General features: G+C 32.5%; 1 protein-coding gene across 6 annotated transcripts in view; it reads right to left on the minus strand.

The window, feature by feature from the left end:
- The window catches only part of LOC147816874 (transformation/transcription domain-associated protein-like), a 36,959-nt gene that overhangs the window by 3,327 nt on the left and 13,127 nt on the right, over positions 1–20,505 (minus strand). The window contains exons 4-5 of one of the 6 annotated variants that reach the window (XR_015429318.1): positions 16,789–16,907; positions 7,728–7,742 (exon numbers count right to left, since the gene is read on the minus strand). The gene's annotated coding sequence lies outside the window, so the exon portion shown is untranslated. Of the gene's footprint in view, positions 1–328; positions 561–679; positions 977–7,727; positions 7,743–16,788; positions 16,908–20,505 lie in introns of those variants that run through there. The other 5 variants (XM_087152073.1, XM_087152087.1, XM_087152082.1 and 2 more) reach the window with 5 other exon arrangements.

Here is a 20,505-nt window from a genome sequence, read left to right on the forward strand (position 1 = left end):
TGTAATATTTTCAGATAGATTAACTAAGAAAACAGAATTTTATTTACAATTGTTAGTTAATTTTTATCTAGTACTAATGAGGGGAATATTTCCGTATCATGCCGACTATAATCATGAAAGTTATAAATTTATTTCAAATTTGCAAACTATTATTAATAAATAAAACAAGTAGAAGTTTGTCTGAGGATGGCTATGAGTAATATATTTTCAGTAGACCCCCCTTTATGTTATTTTTTTTAGAGGGCCACTGCCTGAAAACTTATTTAGCTATAGATCAGGACACAGAAATCTTCCCATAATGAGCTACAGTAAGGTATAATAAACTTACTGCAATAAGTGATTAAAGTAATAAAAGTTTAATAGGGTTGCAAAAAACTACGTTTAACCAATTTTAAAAAGGGAGGGGGGGGAAGGTATTAAAAAGATCGGTCATTACAGCAACTTAGGCTCACGCTCATTGAACTTGTATAATTATGAAGATAAAGCTACTGCTTTTATACCGGCACTGGGTTTATGTTACACAAAATTATTTTCTTCGCAAAATTTTATTTGTATTTAAAAGTGCAATACAAAATTGCTGAGGAGCTTTTAAATAAGTAATTCTAAACATGATTATGTTGAAAAATTAAAAAAACGCTATTGCGATTATTACTATGAAAAATAAAACAAAAGAATTGACAGAAATCTTAATTAACATTGACTAAAGCTGATGCACATACTGGAATATTTCAAACTACCTATTTCATTAAATAATTAAGGGCATGCTTAGTGAAATGTTCATCACAGTCTATTGTTTGTTTACGAACTGATTTCATAATTATGTAAAGATTCCGGTTGCCTATTTCTGCAAATGTTGCTAACCAGTTCAAATGGAAATACTAAATTTGTAAAAAGCCATTTGTTACTGCATGCAAAAGTGAATCTCAAAGGCGAGTTCATCACTAGTGAATATTCGCTCATAATTTTCACCAATATGAAAAAGAAAGTCTGATTCGGCGAACAACTGGATCACCTACCAGTGTTTCCCAAAGTGTGGTACGCGTACCCCCAGGACTACGGGAACGGTTTAGCTGGGGTACGCGTTCTTATGCGAAATATCTTGCAACAAACGAAAATTTAAAAAAAATTTATTTAAAAATAAAACTAGCCATGAAAATTTACGATTACGTATTTTTCTAATGGCTATTTTTGCATAGTTGACAGGTCCCGCAGTGGACTGATCGTTAAGACACGGTTCCCAGCAGATCACCGAAGTCAAGCATCACTGACTGCGGTCAGTGTGCGGGTGGGTGACCACTTGGATCAGTCTGCGTAGGGACCGAGGGTGTGCGGCATTGGTCCTCGTTAAACTGTGCTACCGTAAAGTACTCGACTTCGCGTGCAGGTTGTCGGGCTACCGAAGCGGGGGTGCCATCCCCTCTGCAGAGGATCAAAATTGTGATGGCATGTCTTCGGATCATCCTCAAGGATGTTTCCCAGACCGTCGCCAATAGCCCATTGTGCAGCTCTAGTGCGACGTAAATGAACAAATCAAATCAAATCAATCAAGCAGAGTTGACAGTTAATAATTAGTGGTATCAACAGCCAGTTGTGCTTTTTAACTTTTGTGAAATTTTTTTATAGTAAAAAATGCATTCATTTTTGTATTAGTGGTACACAGCGTTACGAAAAATTTAGAAAGGGTACACAAAAGTCATAAGTTTGGAAAACACTGACCTACCTACACGAACTCCGAGCTTCGCGGTTCCACATTGTTCCTCACCCTTTATCTGCAGGAACTTACAGCTTCTTGACTCCTTGTTGGTTCGGGTTGCTTTCGGCAGCATTGCTGCGAAAGATTATTCACACTAAATACGAAAAATTCGAATATGTGAATGGTCCAAATTTTAGAGCCATCTGCGGTGACCAGCTTTGCATCATAGTTCAACGCTTCCTTTGAATTCTCAGCACTAGAATTTTAAATTCAAGTCGAAGGGTTAAAATTTTTTTCAGACCTGCTTGCGATGGCGAGTTCATCTGCCAAACGAAACTCATCGATTCAAGGTTCTACATAGTCGTCCACTACCATGAATCACCTCTTTACGGTTTAATGGAATAAAAGTCGGAAATGGCTATGCTGCGCTAAGTACAAGGGTATAATTTGAAGAAACATGTTATCTAGCATAACTGTTGAACAGTTTAATTACCCTGATGGTTATAAAATATCAAAATTGTTCCTTTTTTATTTTTCTCCTTTGTCTCATAAGAAGCACATAATCTATATCTATCTTGGTAAAAACGTGTTATTTAGCATTAATGGGGTAATTGGGATAATTATAAAAACCTGAAAGTAACCTTCTTTTAGCTTTTCTTATTCTCCCATAAAGAACACGTGGTCCAAATTTGAGTATTTATTTCGCATTAGTTATAATTTTAATAACTCATAAAAATAATAATTAATACCAATTACCAACTTGTGTATATTATATTTTTATCTCTGTCTCATAATCACCCCTTAAATACAAAATATCGAATTTAAACTTTAAAATTTTTCTGTTTACCACAAATTTTAACTTCCTAACTTCCCGCGATGTGAGAAAATTAAGGATGAAAGAGGAAGAGCATTTTATTATATACCGATATTATAACACTCGGTATTACATATCATGCATTATACATCATGTATATGGATTTTCACATTAAAAATGTTATTTCGGAAAAGAAAATACAAAATTTGATTGAAATGTATATGCGATGTTTAAATAATACCACGATTGCAATTTTAATTATTCAAAGCATTTGCTTTTTCTGCGCTATGTACAAACACGCTATACATACACATGTACATTATATGTACATTGCGCTATAAAAGAAAAGAAAAAACGGAACACCAAGAATAACTTTTGATTCAATGATTGAATTTTCACATGGTAAGACTTGATTTTAGTTGTTATACTATACCATAGTATATATACTATATGCTACTATACGATATAGTTAGACTATACCGTATAGTAGCAATCTGGAAAATATGCCAGGAGAGCTACCGAAAGCTTGGATTAATGTTAACTTTGCTTTTGCGTATTTCTCCCTATCAGAAAAACTTTCTTTAACGAATCAAAATTTTTTCACATACAATCGTAAAATTCGCTTTTGCTAAGATAATTCCACGAAAAAAAATTCAATTTTTAATAATTATTGGTTATTAATTTACGTGTCAGGGTCGTTTCCCCAAATCCCTCTGATTCCCCCTTCTTATGGACGTCACCATACTATCGACCAAACCATAGACTAGATTGGCAGTTCAGTATGAGCCATGATAATCACCAAGTGAGGGAAGGTTAATGGAAAGGAATGGCTCTTTCGTAAAGAATGACCAGTATTCGTTTGTAGTCGTCTGTCGTAGAAGGTCCAACAAGGGGTCAAACCCCCCTCCCTCCGAAAGGAGGCCTCAAACAAATTAATTCAAAATATTTAAATTAAAACGAATTTTATACTTTAAATTTTTTTCTCACATATTTTTCAAATGTGTTTCTAAGAATCTAAAATCACTAATATTGATACCATTATGTGCAGATTCATTTTAATGTCAATTTAAATCGCATTTTTTTCTGTTATCGATGTATTTTGTACTGTATGATGCAATTTACCACACATTGTAAGCTTAAAAATTACTTCTGCAATAAAGAAAAATAGTTGCAGCAGTCACCGTCATTTCAAACAATTTCCACGTTTTTGACTATCATGAAGTAAAAATTATTCGATAATAAAAAATTGGACTTTCATGCACATTTAACAAAGCATTTAAGGAACATTTTGATATGAAAATGTTATTTTTATATGCATCGATTGGGTTTTGAATCATTTAAATGTTTTGAAAATAAAGTTATAAGTACATTTTTTGCATCCACGTATTCTATCTATCTAAGGATATGATGCCCCGCTTTGCGAGAACTTCGAAATGGTTATGCCCGTTAAATTGTAAAATTCGAATTTTTTTAAATTGTTACAGAATATAATTTTAGGAACAAAAAAAGGTCTATTCTAATCAGGGGACTTTATGTTAATATATATTGCAAATAAATACAAAGAAAGTTTTAAAATTTATCCTTATGATTCCCATTTCGCTTCGAAGATGCTTTCAAAGTGAACATCTATGTTTGGTAAAATGCTAATTTCTCCATTTGAGAAAAAGAGTGAGTTCCATCGGCTTAAAAAATAAAATTCAAAAAAATATAGTTAAAATTTGTAATGATTTTTCAATTTACAAATTTTAAATTTGAGTCCGAGAAACGAATATTAACTAACTTACATTTTAAAAATAAATGCCACATATGGCTGCTGTTTGTCTGCCTATGTTTTCGTTTCTCTGCAGAGCTGAAAGCAGACTTTTCACCAAAATTTCCGTTTCGCCCTGTAGAAGCTTATTACATATTGGCATACGCCTGCACCGAATAACCTTTCACACAGTTAATTAATTATTGTTTACCACATATCAATGAGAAACACCTTTTTCTTCTACCATTTAAATTTGCTTTTGCTTTTATAGTTAAGAATTTTAAGTCGCAAAAATAGACAAAATAATAATAATAATAATTAATGAGTTAGGAGACCAAATTTCGAAAAGTATGAGTTTTTATTTTATTTCTCAGGATTTATTTGACCGATTTTGCTTAAATTTTGTATTTTGACATTTAAAACTGCATTCTTTCAAATGATAAATAAATTTTATACCTTGCATTTCTAAAGTTTTTCGACTTTCATTAAATAAAATAATAATAAACGTTTACTAAAAGTTATATTTTACATGAAATTAACTTTAGAAAAACGAATTGGAATTGGTTGATGTGATTGGAATTTAATGCAAAACTTTTTCAATTCGCTTAAAAAAAAATTGGGGATATAATGAACTACGAAAAAACTAAAGTTAACATTAAAGGGTCCAAACTTTCAAACGCGCTCCTGAAGAAACTGTTAAAACAATATTTCCTGATTGAAGCTACTATATTTTAGGGGCCAGAAATCCTAGTTCGTCGAAAAAAGGTATGTTTAATCAGAGAAAGTACAAGTACGTCCTTATGCCTTATTTCCTAGCTTAAAATATCGTTTGCACAAATTAATTAGTATATTTGACGTCACCCTCTCGAACCATTAAGAACGAATCCTAGAACATGAAGATCCGAACTTTAGATCAAAAGTTATTCCAGTGGGTTCATTTAATTTTTGCGCACTGTAGATTTATTTGAAGTATATGTCAATATTGCTGATAATAGTAAAAGATTTTTTTCCTTTTTATATAGAAAGGTAATTTAGCTGGTGGTTAATCCTCATATATATATGCTTTGAAAACTTTAAGGATTATGATTGGAAGAGGAAAATAATGTTAAATGATGTTCACTTTCTATATTAATATCGGAAATAAGTAAATAAAAACGTCTTCTATTTTGTCATTTTTCGTTAATTTTAATAAAAGAAAAATGCATTTTCCCCAAAGCCGCTATTGCGGAAAGCTAATTTTTTTAAAACTCGTTATAAACAAAGAATTTCTGTACCTTAAATATTAATGTTTTTAAGGTATCGTAATATCGGACATTTCGCAATATGAATCTCGATATATCAAACTTTCAGTGGATGAGTGCCGCAGTTGGTTTGTCGCCGGCCTTCTGAGCCCAAGTCTGCGGGTTCGATCCCCGGCCCAGACACCGGATTCTCGGGAAAATCCTCAGCGGCCATGTCGTATGATTATGCGGCATGTAAAAGATCCCTGGAGTGCTTTATTGGCTCTTGGCATTTCCGGCATTCCTAGTGCACTTTAGCATCCAAATAGAGTCTCGGTGCTGCCATCTAGTGTGGCAGAAACTAGACGTCCAAATTAACATGACCAACGGTATCTCACCCATTGTGGTGGTCCTGAAAGAGTGGATGCCACCCCTAGAGAACACACTAGGTCTGCTCATCGGCAAGACTGATTGTGCAGCTCATTGGAAATAAAAAATATCAAACTTTCACTGAACTTTACTTTGCAAAATTACGAAAGGAAATTTTGGTTTAAAGAATAAATATTTGTACCAATGGAAAGTGTATTAAAATTATACTAAACTAGTTTTGATATATGTTGCTAAAAATTTCCAAGAAAAAAGTTACTATATTTATATTTTATTTAAATTAGGAATTTTTTAACTGTTTTTTTTTTAAATTTTAAAACATATTAAATTTAATGCGTATTATTGACTACTAATGAAAAAGGAAGGGAAGGGGAATGCAATGTATGTACATTTACAAAACAAAAATGAGTTAATTCTAAATGATTAAACGAGAATATTTTTCATTTCATACAAAATTCTTGTTAAATAAATAAAAAGAATTAACTTTTACCAAAAATAAGTGAATAAATATTAACAAAAAAAAAAAATGATTAAGATTAATTTATTGCAAGATTTAAGGTATTAACTTTTATTTTAGTACTGGTGTTAATTCATACATATGAATTTTGCTCTTAACACTAAAACCAGCAGTTTTGCTATTTTGAACCAAACTTAGAGTACAAGATAACTTTTTGTAAAGTTTTACGACAAATTCACTTTCATGGAGGACATCAGAATTGAAAGAAGCTCACATTTGCTTTACATTTGAAGAAAGAAAAGAAAAAAAAACGTGAAAATGGTTAGCTCGAGGGCAAGATTATTATCTTTACTAATGCAAGTATTGTATGTCGGAACTGTGCTAACCAAAAACAGTATATGAATTAACATGGGAATTCGAACCCAAGTCTCATCAATAGGAATCAATTATCAAAGAAGCCATATCGGCTCTAGAACATTTATTATTTAAGTTGTAAAAAACAACAGAAAATTGAATATGCAGTATTATAAATTTCGTTTTAATGTAAACGCGCTATATGTCGATTAAAGAAGTTGCTGTGCAGTTTTGCCATTCCTCCATCGCACAATTTTGGAGATAGCGGCGTCTATAACGATACAAAAAAACTAACAAGTAAATAAAATTCGGCGTAATAGAATAAATTCTTATTTTTGTCGCGTTTTTTTTTTTAAAAAATTTCTTCGACAGGAAGACGAACTTTTCGGACGAGAGCAGAGATTAAAATCCTGATTTGTATGTCCATTTTGTTGATCCTAATTTTCTTTATTATATTAAAAAAAATTGTGTCTTTTCATGATTAGAAAAACTATTTCTGATGGAAATAGCACTTGCGCTTTAACTGCAGAATGAATGAGGTCCTCCTTATTGAAGTTCATAAGACAACTTGGTAGATATTACAAGTCCATTTTAATATTTTAATTCGTGTATGAGCTATTATAATTGACTTTATTAGCATATATAAGTATATACGCTATTTAAGAGCAAATTAAAAAAAGAAAAAAGATTGACAGATCAAACTTAGTTCTTCACTACTTCCAAGTAATTTAAAAATAAAATTCTTTACATTAAACGGTGTGACGCTTAACAAAATATTTTTTTTTATTGAATGCGGAGAAAGTGCATGCATTATTATAGTCAGTCTGAAAAAGTGTGGCAACATGAATACGATCATAATCACCTAGAATAGCTTTCTAGTAGGTGTTGATATGATGGGGTAGGACAGTCTTCTTGTCTCCTCCCATCCCTCAGGGATGTTGAATAACTTTCTATATGAAAACAAACGAAAGACTTGTCTCTCAGAATTTTCTGAGGAAAAGTGAACAGGAAGTTGGTGGTAATGTGCAAGTAAAAAGAACACATTTTCGTCTTTAATTTATTCTCATCTACAAAAAAAATAACAAATAAAAATTAAATAAAAAAGCTGGATTTTTTTTTAATAATGTGGTTTTCCCGACGACATTTTAGCAGTAATGTATGATACATTTTAATACGGAAGGGAATACGAGACAAATAAAAATATGTTTTATCATGGCAAAAAGATGCAAATAAAGAAATTATAATTTTATTGGTCTATTTATAAAACTGCTACTTTAAAAATTTTTTTTAAAAAAATTAAAAAAAATATGCGGGTGGGTGACCCCTTGGATCTGTCTGCGTAGGGACAGAGGGTGTGCGGTATTGGTCCTCGTTAAGCTGTTCTACCGTAAAGTGCTCGACTTCGCGTGTACGTAGTCGGGCTACCGGAGCGGGAGTGCCACCCCCTCTGCAGAGGATCAAAATTGTGATGGCATGTCTTCGGATCATCCTCAGGGATATTTCCTAGACTGCCGCCAATAGCCCATTGTAGGCCGGGATAGTCTGGTCGGTAGGGCACTGGGTCCAAGTCCAAGAGGTCGTGGGTTCGATCCTCGCCGGCGAAGACTCCCCGTGTAGTAAATGGTGACTGATGCACGTTAAATCTGTCGAGTCTCAAAGTCCTCCATGTTCCCATAACAAATCAATACCTCTGGGGGTACTGATCCAGGAGTTTCCTTGTCTTCTGGATTGGTTCAAAATTACAAGGCTATGGAGTTGAACATTAATAGTCGTAAACCCATTAAATTGGGTCGGCTGTTCAACGACGGTTATAAAGTAAAATAAAATAAATAGCCCATTGTGCAACTCTAGTGCGAAGTAAATGAACAAATCAAATCAAATCAGCTACTTTAAAATAGGTTCTAAAGAATTTATTCAGAATCACATGATATACATATAAATTCCAAATGGAAATATTATAAACATAAACACTGCAATTATTTGCAAAACAGCCGACGTATATAACATAAAAATAGAACAATATAGACTAATTAACAAGATAGATTAAGAATAGATTTTAGCGACACCTGTGCTAATAATCTAGGCTGACTCGGACAAAATAAAACTTTTTTTAAAGATGTTTAGTATACATTCTTCAGCATATGTATATATTATTAAAAATTTTGACACACATGCAATGATTTAAAATTAATACGAAAGTTCTCATGCGTACCAAAAAAATATTAAAAATCATTAAAGTGTCCGCCAAATGACCCCTAAAATGCAGTATTTGATATTAATTAGAAAGCAAGGGAGAAAAATGTCTCTATCTCAAATAGACAATAGTGTACTTAAAAAGTAGTTGCTGTAGTTATAGTTCATTTACGTCACACTAGAGATGCCCAATGGGCTATTGGCGACGGTCAGGGAAACATCCCTGAGTATGATCCCAAGACATGCCATCACAATTTCGATCCTCTGCAGAGGGGGTGGCACTCCCGCTTCGGTTGCCCGACGATTTGCACGCGAATTCGAGCACTTTACGGTAGAACAGTTTAACGAGGACCAATACCGCACAAACTCGGTCCCTACGCAGACTGATCCAAGTGGTCTCCCACCCGCACACTGACTGCAGTCAGTGATGCTTGACTTCGGTGATCTGCTGGGAACCGTGTCGTAACGATCAGTCCACTGCGGAACACTTAAAAAGTAGGCCAAAAAGAATATTCCTAACCCTTTTCATATCATATTTGCGTCACTATCGATTTTAGCGACACCTGTGCTAATGGTCAAGGGCGACACGTCAAACACGTCCCTACAAAATCAGCTATTTCTACCTTTTTAAGGGACTTGCGTCTTCACCTCACTAAAAATATTGAACCGAACGTTATACTGATATAGTTACTTGATTGTTTCGTTGATACTACTTTTTAACGTAAAAAATTATTTTTGGGTGTTTTTTTAATTATTTAATTAAGAGTAAATTACTATTAAATTTAATTTCCGTTACCGTATTTATTTTGATTTTGACAAATAGACTGCGATTACCCTCCGGGATGAAAGTATCGAGTTAACGTACACATTAATTTAACAAAAACAAGAAAGAAAGAAAACCAAACAAATTTAAACCTTAAAAGACTGGATTTTCACAAAGGGGGGTGTTGAAAAGATTTTTCCTCCTTAAGGAGGTGGCAACGTTAAAAAGGTTGAGAATCTATGGTCTATTGTTATATAACACCCAGTTCTAGGTTAATATTAAGGGGAGATTTAAGGCAATATATATATACTATGAGCAACAATTTTTCCATTTGATGCATTAAGAAATGTACACATACAATCTTATATATTACCCCATATTCTGCCCCCCCCCAATTGGTTTGTAATTATTTCCTTTGGTATGCTATATTATAATTTAACACTTGACCTTGTTTGAAAATTACAAAATAATCATAAGGGAAGATATAGAACCATTATATATATATATATATATATATATATATATATATATATATATATATATATATATATATATATATATATATATATATATATATATATATATATATATATATATATATATATATATATATATATATATATATACAGTATTTAAGCAACAATAGCTTTATTTTAACGTTTTTTTTTTGTAATTAACACAGTTAGAAAAGGAAAAAATAATACTTTTAGGTATACGTTTCAATTCATAAAAATAAATACACAATTTTTTTTTTACTAAACATAGTTTTTTAATTGTGAACTCAAGACCCACGGAGCTAGCAGTTTGTGGCTTCGCACCACTTAACCCTACCAGTCGTATCTGACAGTCTGATTTAGAACAAGTTGTGTATGTGGTATGTTATAACATAACTCTTGACCGAGGAAATGCTATGGGTTAATAGAAATTATTATGGGCCATGTACATTAACCCTAACAAAATAAAAGTGACGCTTTCCGGCATTTCTTTTAATTCCTCAAGAAATACTTAATAGAATATTTAATTATTTTTTAGTTCATGCGATTTTTCATACTTAGCAATAAGATTTAAAGTATTCAACAGTTAGGGATACCCTGAACCATTAAAAGTGTGAAATTCCAACACATGCCATTTTAAATTTATGAATTTAGAATTACAAAAAACACTTAAAGATTAAATTTATAATGTGGCAATTTTAAAAATATATTTGTTTTAAAATTCATTTAATATCATTAAATTTTAAACTGAAGGTTAAACTAAGGATAACTAGATTATCAACGGATGAACCAAACTTAGTTTGGCAATCTGACCGGTGTAGCATAAGAGGGGAGGGATACGAAAATTATTTTGTCTTTTAGGACTGTCAAAATACTGATGGGTAATGGAATAACAATGACGAATTTCTATTAAAATTATTCCGCATGGTAAGCTAAAACTTTAAATGCAAGTACGCTACATTAGAAACATGCATTCTGTTGAATTCCATGAATTTATCAATAAATCGTTTTAGAAAGCTTATTTTATGTAAAACGGGTCGTCAATCAACCCCTTAACTTGTGCGCTCGTGTTAATTCGAGTGCGCTAAACAGGCCAAACTGTGCACACTCGCGATAATTCGAGAGGCTTTGTATTTTATGCTGCTATAATTTTTCACACTCGAATATAATCGAAAATTGAAAATAACAATGTGAAAGCTAAGAAAAATAATCCTTTTATTGATATTAAAAAAAAATCTGCACGTTAACTACCATAAAAATAACTACATAGTAAGGTTTTTCCCCCCTCCCGATTTTATAATGGTAACTCCCTAATAACCTGTATTGTTACTTAATTTATCCTCAGTGGTAGATGGATAATGGCTTAGAGTCCTCTTACCGTCAGGCTAACTATGGGAAGGTTTCCTCTGCATGCAACGCAAATGCGGTTATGTGCATCAAAAAGTCCTCCTCGAAACTAAATTTCTCCTAATGCTAGATCCAGGAGTTTCCTTGTCTTCTAGGTTGAGCTCTAAATTTCAAATTACGAAATTGAAGATTGGTAGACGTAAACGGCTACCAATCTTCAGATCGGCTGTTCACCAACGGCTATAAAGTAAAATAACATGCAATGAGCCGTGGTGGCTCAGGGAATAGAACGTTCACCTTCCAATGAAGTGAACCGGAAGCAAATTCCGCACCCTGTTCGCACCGACCATAGTGCTGACAATAGACAGTAGTAGACGGATCAGAGGTTAGAGTCCCCTTACTGTCAGGCTAACCGTGGGAGGTTTTTCTCACCATGTAATGCAAATGCGGGTTTGTTTCATCAAAAAGTCCTCCACGAAGGCAAATTTTTCCCTATATTTGATCGAAGAGTTCCCTTGTCTTCCGGATTAGAATCAAAATTACAAGGCTGCGAAGTTGAACATTAGTAGTCGTAAACCCAAAAATTGTGCCGGCTATTCAACGACGGTTATAAAATAAAAATAATCTGTAGTTAGAGCAATGGTGGCTAAGGGAATAGAACACTCGCCTCCCAAGGAGATACTCGGGCTAAAAGGCTACGGAGTTGAACACGGTAGTCGTAAAGACAAAAATTGGGTCGGCAGTTCAACAATGGGCTATAATATAAAATAACCTATAATTGTCTTCGTTACTCATTCATTTTCGTGTCTGTGAGGATAGAATTTTGCATTCAAACTATTTAGGACTAGCTAAGAGACATAAATCTTTACAAGAAATTTACAAGAAATCTTTACAAGCAGAATTTATCATCGTTTTGCCTTTAAAACAACAATTTATTGCCGACCGAGTTGATTTTCATAAAAAGGGGGTGTCTATTCCTTCTTATGAAACCAAATGAATCATGCGGTGACAAAAAGTTTACAATTTGTCCAGCAGATCATAAAAATTGAACAACCTCGGTGTTTTGTCTCTCGATAGCTCTCAATCTTTAAATACATCTCAAATTGTGAAACCACAGATGGACTGAATTTCTTTCACATTTTTATTTCACTCTCTCCTCCACAATTAACACTCTCGGTTTCTCTTACTTTCTCTCTTGCGATTACAGCCTCGCTTTTACAGTGGCTAGGCACAACATGCCACCCGCCTTGACAATTTCACAAAAATAAACAATATTCAACAGATACAAACGACAGACATAAACTATAGTGCAATATCTAATACAAAAATCACTTAAAGTTGGTTAGAATTAAATGTATAATTTCACAATTTACAGGTCTTTTATCGATACCTTTATTTGTTTTTGATGTCACCACTCTAATTATATTATCATCGCCTGGGTGAACCTTAATTATTTTAGCAAGATTTCAATACCCTTGAATTCAGTACCCAATTCAGTACCCTTGAAATATCCTCACCTTTCACTAAAACCACTTCATTTTCTTTAAACTCTTCGCTTCCCTTACTCCATTTAGGTCTAGTCTGCAGACGATTTAAATAATCTGTTGAAGAAATGAGTTGAATGTTCGACCCTTTTCTGATAATAGCTATCAAACTTTACTCTGCTAACAAATTATTTCTGTTCAAAAATATAGTATTCATATATTTTCTGGGTATTCCTTATAGTTTTTTTTTTAAATATTTTAAAGTTAGAAAAATATCTCAATGGTTGCCGTCATCATTTTCTAATTTTAGTTTTCAACTTTTACTGTTAAATAAATGAAAGCATATAAGAAAACGTTTATAGTATCATTTTGTCCGATATTAATCTGAACTATAAAAGTGTCTTTCTATTTTATTAATTGGAATGTCTAATTTTAATATAGTTTCTTATTTATAATTGTAATAGTAATTTTTTTTGTATATATTATCACTAGGAAACAAAAATCTTAAATGCTAGTTACTAAAAAAATTAATCTTCGAGCATATAATAATGGAAATATTACACTCAATCATAAATACTTAAGGTTAAGGCGTTATAATTAAAACATAAATATTTTGAATAATGACATTAAAAAATATATTATTAAATTGGACGAATTTTTAAGCATTAATAACTTTTACTTCTGAAGTTCAGAACTTCATTTCTTTTTTTCTTTTTTTTCGGCCTTGTACATTTTTTTTCTTTTCTGTTTAAAGTTACAAGGCGGTATCGATTTCAATGGCGAAATTAAAAGTTCTTAAGCGTCTCAACAAAAAACACGAAACATAATGCTTTAATTCACCGCATTATAAATTCTTCCAGCACATTTTATTATTCTTTTGACGTCACCTTTATATTTTCTGAAATAAGACATGGAAAATCGCGTTTACTCATTTTGTGTTTCATAAACAATTCTTGCCGGTTGCTATCGCGCAAGCTCATATTTGACTACTACTGTAAAGTTTTTGCAATCAGATGAGAAGAAAATCACCTCAAATTAAACAAAAACTATAGAAAACAATGAATGCATTGAAATAAGTTTTAAAAAAATGCTAGTTATATGGGAAGCAAATTATTTTTAAAGAGAGATGCTGTGCGCCGTGACGTCACTGATTGAAATCAGAAGCTCGCAGCGGCACGAGTCTCTTCAAAGGAGTGACCTAGCCTTTCTATTGTCTCTTTAGCCCTGCTTGCACTAGGCAAATCTGCCATCACTTGGTTTTTACTTTTAGAAATTACCTTAAGACATTTAAGAATTTTTTTTTATTATTCTCTTAACAACTACCAAACAACTACTAAACAATCGTACCAAAGGGAAATCCTGTGGGGCGGGAATTCGCATCGAATGGGATTCGAACTCAGTTCGCCTCACTGGAAGGCGAACGCTCTATTCCCTCAGTGAAACATCGGGATAGCCGGATTGGTAGGTCACTGGGCCCATGTCCAAGAGATCGTGGATTCGATCCCCGCCCACCGAAGACTACCCGTGTAGTAAATGGTGACTGATGCATGTTAAATTTGACGAGACACAAAGTCCTCCATATTTGCATAACAAATTATGCCTCTGGGGAGTACTGATACAGGAGTTCCCTTGTCTTCTGTATTTCTTCAAAATGACAAGGATACGAATTTGAACATTAGTCGCCGTAAACCCAAAAACTGGATCGGCTGTTCAACTACAGATATGAGAAATAAAACATCGGGAGCCGCGATGGCTCAGGAGAGCGTCCGCCTTCCAATGAGTGCTGACGTGAAATATCCTCATTGGTGGATGGATCACGGCTTAGAGTCCTCTTGCCGTCAGGCTAACCGAGGGTGGTTCTCGTGGTCTTCCTCTCCATGTAACGCAAATGCTGGTTAGTTCTATAAAAAAATCCTACATGAAGGCACATTTCTCTTAATACTTGATTCGGAAGTTCACTTGTCTTCTGGGTTTGGTTCAAAATGACAAGGCTACGTGGTTGATCATTAGCAGTAGTAAACCCAAAAATTGTTTCGGCAGCTCAACAACGGTTATAAAATAAAATATAATGTAACAAAATAATTTCTCTCTATGATGTAAGTGATATTTTTAAAACCATTTAATTTTTATTAATTTTATTTAAATTCCAAATCAACGATTTCAATGAAGCAAAAGTATTATCATTGTAAGTTTAAAATCATAGTTAGTAGTTTATTTGGTTTTATTTAAGCACAATATAATTTTTTAAAATTATTTTCAATATAATCACAGTGTAATAATCTGTAAAGATACTTTTCCTGAGTGTTAAAAGTTTTCTAGAATCGTTTTAATTCATTTTCGTTTCATAGCAGCAGAGAAACTTAACATTGCGTTAAAACTACTCAAAATTTATATTCTGATTGACTTAAAACATAAATGTTTTGGGTAGAAGTTTTGTTAAATAGCTTCATATAATAATCTTGTGATTAGTAACCAATAAATTCTTCGACGTACAAAAAATCCTTTTCTAATTACTAATTAATTTTAAATATAACATATTTCGGTATGTTTCTATCGAACGTGTTCGAAATTATACTGGATTCCCAAAGAACTTTGAAACATTTGACTTCTAAATTGGAAGACCACATCATCCTAAATGTACAAAATATCAAAAAGTGGCATACTGTTACACATAATAAAAATTTTATAATTTTTGATTTTAAAGTCATCTTATAAATCATTCAATCTAAAAATTTCATGGTTAAATTATGAATTGTGTTGCATTTACTTCTCTTAATATAAATAAATATACATCATATAATGTATGATATACCATCAAAGTAGGAATAAACTAATTTCTAAAATAAATAAAACGTTAGTCGTTACTCCCCCTCCCTCAAAAAAACCCCCCTTTTATCATACGTAAATAGGTCAAAATTTGAGGCTATTATGAGAAAATTTGTTTTTCATGCAAATTATAGGTAATAAATCGCTCTCTTAAATAATTTAAAAATAGTAAGTAAAAAAAAGCATTCAAATGCCCAAATTCACCATTCTGATATAGGTAGTCTTTGTTATAATTTAAAAAAAAAAAATTCTGATGGGAAAAAATGAACCTAATTTTCGAACCTAAATGAATTTTTCGCATATTGAGATATTTTGAACTCGAAATATAATTTCCTACTACATACTGTTATTTACATGCTAATTATTACAAGCATCTTAAAAATCATCTAAAAGGGAGGGAGGTCTAAAATAATTTTTTCCGCAGTACATAAAAATAATTTTAAAAAAAGCACGAGAAATCTAAAATTCGAAACTAGAGACCCTTTCCACATTCGTGCTATAGATCATGCCCACTGATTCAATATAAATTTTAAAAAAATAAAAAAATTCTTAGCGGTTTTGCTCTTTGGAAACTATATTTTTTTCTTCATTTTTAAAAAAAACATAAATCACGTTTGTAGCTCGTAATACCCGTTCTTGAACTTTGAAAAGTCCAGCTGTGTACCGTAAAGACATGGCTCGCAGTAGAACACCGAAGTCAAGCCTCACTGGCTGCAGTCAGTAAGCGGGTGGGTGACAAATTTGATCAGCCTGCATAGCGACCGAGAGCGCGCGGTATCGGTTCTCGTTAAACTGTTCTACCGTAAAGTGCTCGACTTCGGGTGCAGATCGTCGGGCTACCTAAGAAGTGGTGCCATCTCCTCTGCAGAGGATTAAAATTGCGATAGCATGTCTTCGGATAATCCTATGGGATGTTTCCGGGACCGTCGCCAATAGCTCATCGTGCTATTGGCGACTTTAATAAAGTGCCTACATTATTTTTGACAAGGATTTAGAAACCACAAACCTTTAGATGTAGACTCCCTGGTGGTGCAGTCGGTTCGAACATAGCTAGTCGAGAGCTTCGGTTCAGGGTTCGATACTGGCGTTCATCTTCACAGTCGCCCAACATGATGCACGTTAAATCTGTCATGGATGAAAATCCTCTCGTTAGTATGGTATAGAGCTCGTGAGTATCCACTCAGGACCAGACATATCGTCTGACAAATTTACTTTGCTGAAGCTGTTAAATATCTTTATTTTATGTATGCAGGCTTTGTGAGCGCAAAGTACAGCTTAATAACCCCTTGTTAATTTAAGGAGCAGATAGCTCAAGTTGGAGGAAAAAAAACAGGATATGCTTGGAATAGTTTAAGGGATAGACCATCGACGTGGCTGGAAATGAAGGCATTTTCAGGAAAACACATGATTCGTTTAATTTAAAAAAAAACCTGATATCTTAGTTACCAATCTAGTATTTTTTTAGGTAATTAAAAAAAAAATTCCGATTAGAAATGAGGAAACTTCCTCACATTCTTCGTTGAACTTTGTAGGGATGGTTTAACATAGTGTTTCCCAAAGTGGTCCATATGGACCACCAGGGGTCCGTGATAAATAAAAACTGATCTAGGGGTCCCTGAACAACGTCAGGGAGTCCGCGTGAGGTTTAATATAAAATAATAAAATTGTTATTGGTTTTTATTATGAAGGAAATTAAGATAAATAAAATCGTAGCGATTTTTACATCCTAAGTAAACTATAAATAAAGGTGGGTGCTTATAATTATTAGCAGTGGTTTGTTACAAATTAAACAGTTGATTTACAAATTTTCTTATATCTTTTGCTCCCTTTTTAAGAGATAACAGTATGAATGAGTCGAAGAAAAAACGCCGAAAATACAATGTTGAATATTTAAAGTATGTCTTTATTTCTTCACCAGGAAATTGTACTTTACCTATGTGCCTCCTATGTAATAAAACTATAACAAGTGATCCAATGAAACATTCCAAGCTTAACGAATAATTGATAAAAGTCCATAGTGATAAAAAAGATAAAGATTTAACTATTATTCAAACAGTCAAAGAAAAATATCTGAAAACACCGTCACTGCAACAACATCTAAGAGAGGTGACGATGGATTGCATGCTTCTCATAGTTTCGCATTTTTCTATATATTACATGATTGCAAAGTTCGGAAAGCCTCCACACTATTGAAGAACTTATTTTACTAGATGTAAGTGAAGTAATACTCACCGGGTTGCACAAACCAGCTTTTAACATTGTAAAAATAATTCCACGGAGTAATAATAATGAACAAAGAAAGATTGATAATATATCTCAGTGCGTAGAAAATTCTTAACGCGAGTACTTAAAAATATCTGAATTTCTATACAGCTTGACGAATCTACTTATCCAGGAAACGAAGCTCTTACTTTTAGCTTATGTAAGATTTGTAAAAGAATGAAAATTTTACAAAGAATTGTTACTTGCTAAATGCTATACGCAAGGTGAAACGCTATTGATTGAATTAAAAGATATACCCTTGACTAATATCATTTCTGTAGCTACTGCCGGTGCTCCGGCAATGGTACGAAGATACCAAGGTTTTCTGGTTAACTTAAAACAAGCTGCAGCGAATGTATTTTCAGTACATTTGCCAAACTTAGCGAAAGTAATTTGAAACTACAAGATGAATAATTAAATTTAATCAAAACTAAAATCGTAAAACTGCGCTTGTTGCAAAACTTTTTCTGTATAAACAAAACTTGGGAAGAGAATATTTTTCTCTTAGTTTCAGTGCCGTAGGGAACCTCATCATAAAAAAAATATATATAAACGATTAGAAATTAGTGCTCACTAACATTGAGCCGGACATAATCAAATCTCACATTCATCCAAGTCTTTAATTTTTATTTTATTTTAAACAAAAGATAATAAATAGTAATAAAAGATAAATGATTTCAATAAATAGTTTTTCAACAAAATGTTTTTTTTTAATTTGTAATTTTTATGCCGTTCATATATGCACTGGGGATTCGTGGGCAAGTTTTGACTATAAAAAGGGATCAAAAAAAAGTTTGGGAACCACTTGTTTAACGTAACAGGTACTATTCAATGCTCCAATTTCAAGGGACGGAGCAGCTCTGTTCTAAAAAATTTTTGGAGTCTTCATTTTTTATCCTGCCTTATCAGATTAGCTAATAAATGTTCTTTAAATATGATCAATATAAATTAAACTCAAATGTCTTGGAGTTTCATCGTTACATATTTCTATGTAAAAATTGAATTTTCTGTTATTTAAAGCTCTGGTAGCAGAAGTGTAGAGTCATAACATCTTCGTATAAATTGGTAGGATATTTTCAGTTACATTTTTCGAATTTTTTTGATAGCTTTAAGGAAATGCGAATTTGAATAAGGAATTTGTACTTTTATATGGATCAGACTTTTTTCGAACAATAAAAGACTTTGAAAGCTAATAAAAAACTCAGGCGCAACGGAAAGTATTTGCTGCTGTAATAAAACCATCTTGCATTATGAGGATGAAAAACAGTTGAGAAAACTTAATCTGAAGTATGCGCACTTTCGCCAGAAGAAAATTTTCTCTGTCGAGATTATCAATCTGGAGAATGGAATATTACGTTCGTGCAATAATGGAAAAGTAAGATTGAGATTTAATGATTTTGAAAAGGTCTTTTCCTAGCTCTTCAACATTTAGAAAGTTCTGAAGAAACTAGAAACTATTTGTCCAGGTTAATTAAATTTGGTCTATTGAACCTAGTCACAGAATTTTACAAAAAAGTTTTGAAGTTTTTGAATTCGTAAGTTTTAAAAATGCTTTAAAATTTAAGAAACTTGTAGTTTATCCAGTAAATACAAAACTTTTTAACTTTGGTAACTAAGTACAAAAGAGCTTTCATTGAATAAAAAGAATTAGATAAAATAACGGAATTTAGTTTGTTAACCTACTAATCTATAATGATAAAAATTCCCTAACCTTTGATGCAGATTTGATAATTTCCCTTTCACATATTTTTGACACTTGTAAAAATATATTTGGTACATTTAATCATGAAAGCTATCTAATAGTTATTAAAAGTCTGTTAAATTATCTGAAATCTGTACTGAAATATATAATCCAAATAGTTCTTTTTTATAGTCAGAAACTTGGTTATTGATTTTGTAAATTGATGAAATTTCTATGATGAATAACTATTTCGATTTGATTAACTGCAAATAAGTGTAAATTGTTTAGAAGTGAGCCGCGTTAGAATTTTAATTTATCAGGAAAAAAAAACTGGTATGGTTATGAAATAGAAGAATACACAACTAATAAATAAGCTAAATATTTTATTTTATTTTGACTTTTATACAATATATTGAAAAGTACAAAATATTTAATAAAAATAATGCGTCAAAGAGTTAACACTTTTGAGGTTAAACGGGATACGGAAGAGGTAAGCCATATTAAGAAATTTAGGATAATTATCCACACTTAATTTTCCTCAGATATTTAGAAAACAATACTCTAAAAATATTTTCGTACCTGTTAAAAAGCTCTTTCATTCCTGCTGGAGAGGATAATTTTACTTTCGATATCTACTTGTTTGAATTAGATTCTCCACTTTAACTAGGAAAAACATTCCTTTTAAAAAGAGCAGATACTGACTGGTATAAAAATGCATCAAGTTTTTTTAAAACTAGTGACTTAATGTTAAACTGAATTTAGTTCTGACGACACTTACAT

The sequence above is a fragment of the Parasteatoda tepidariorum genome, chromosome 1 (genome assembly GCF_982258835.1).
Source record: "Parasteatoda tepidariorum strain Cologne lab strain chromosome 1, Ptep-v5.0, whole genome shotgun sequence".
NCBI classification, from domain to species: domain Eukaryota; kingdom Metazoa; phylum Arthropoda; class Arachnida; order Araneae; family Theridiidae; genus Parasteatoda; species Parasteatoda tepidariorum.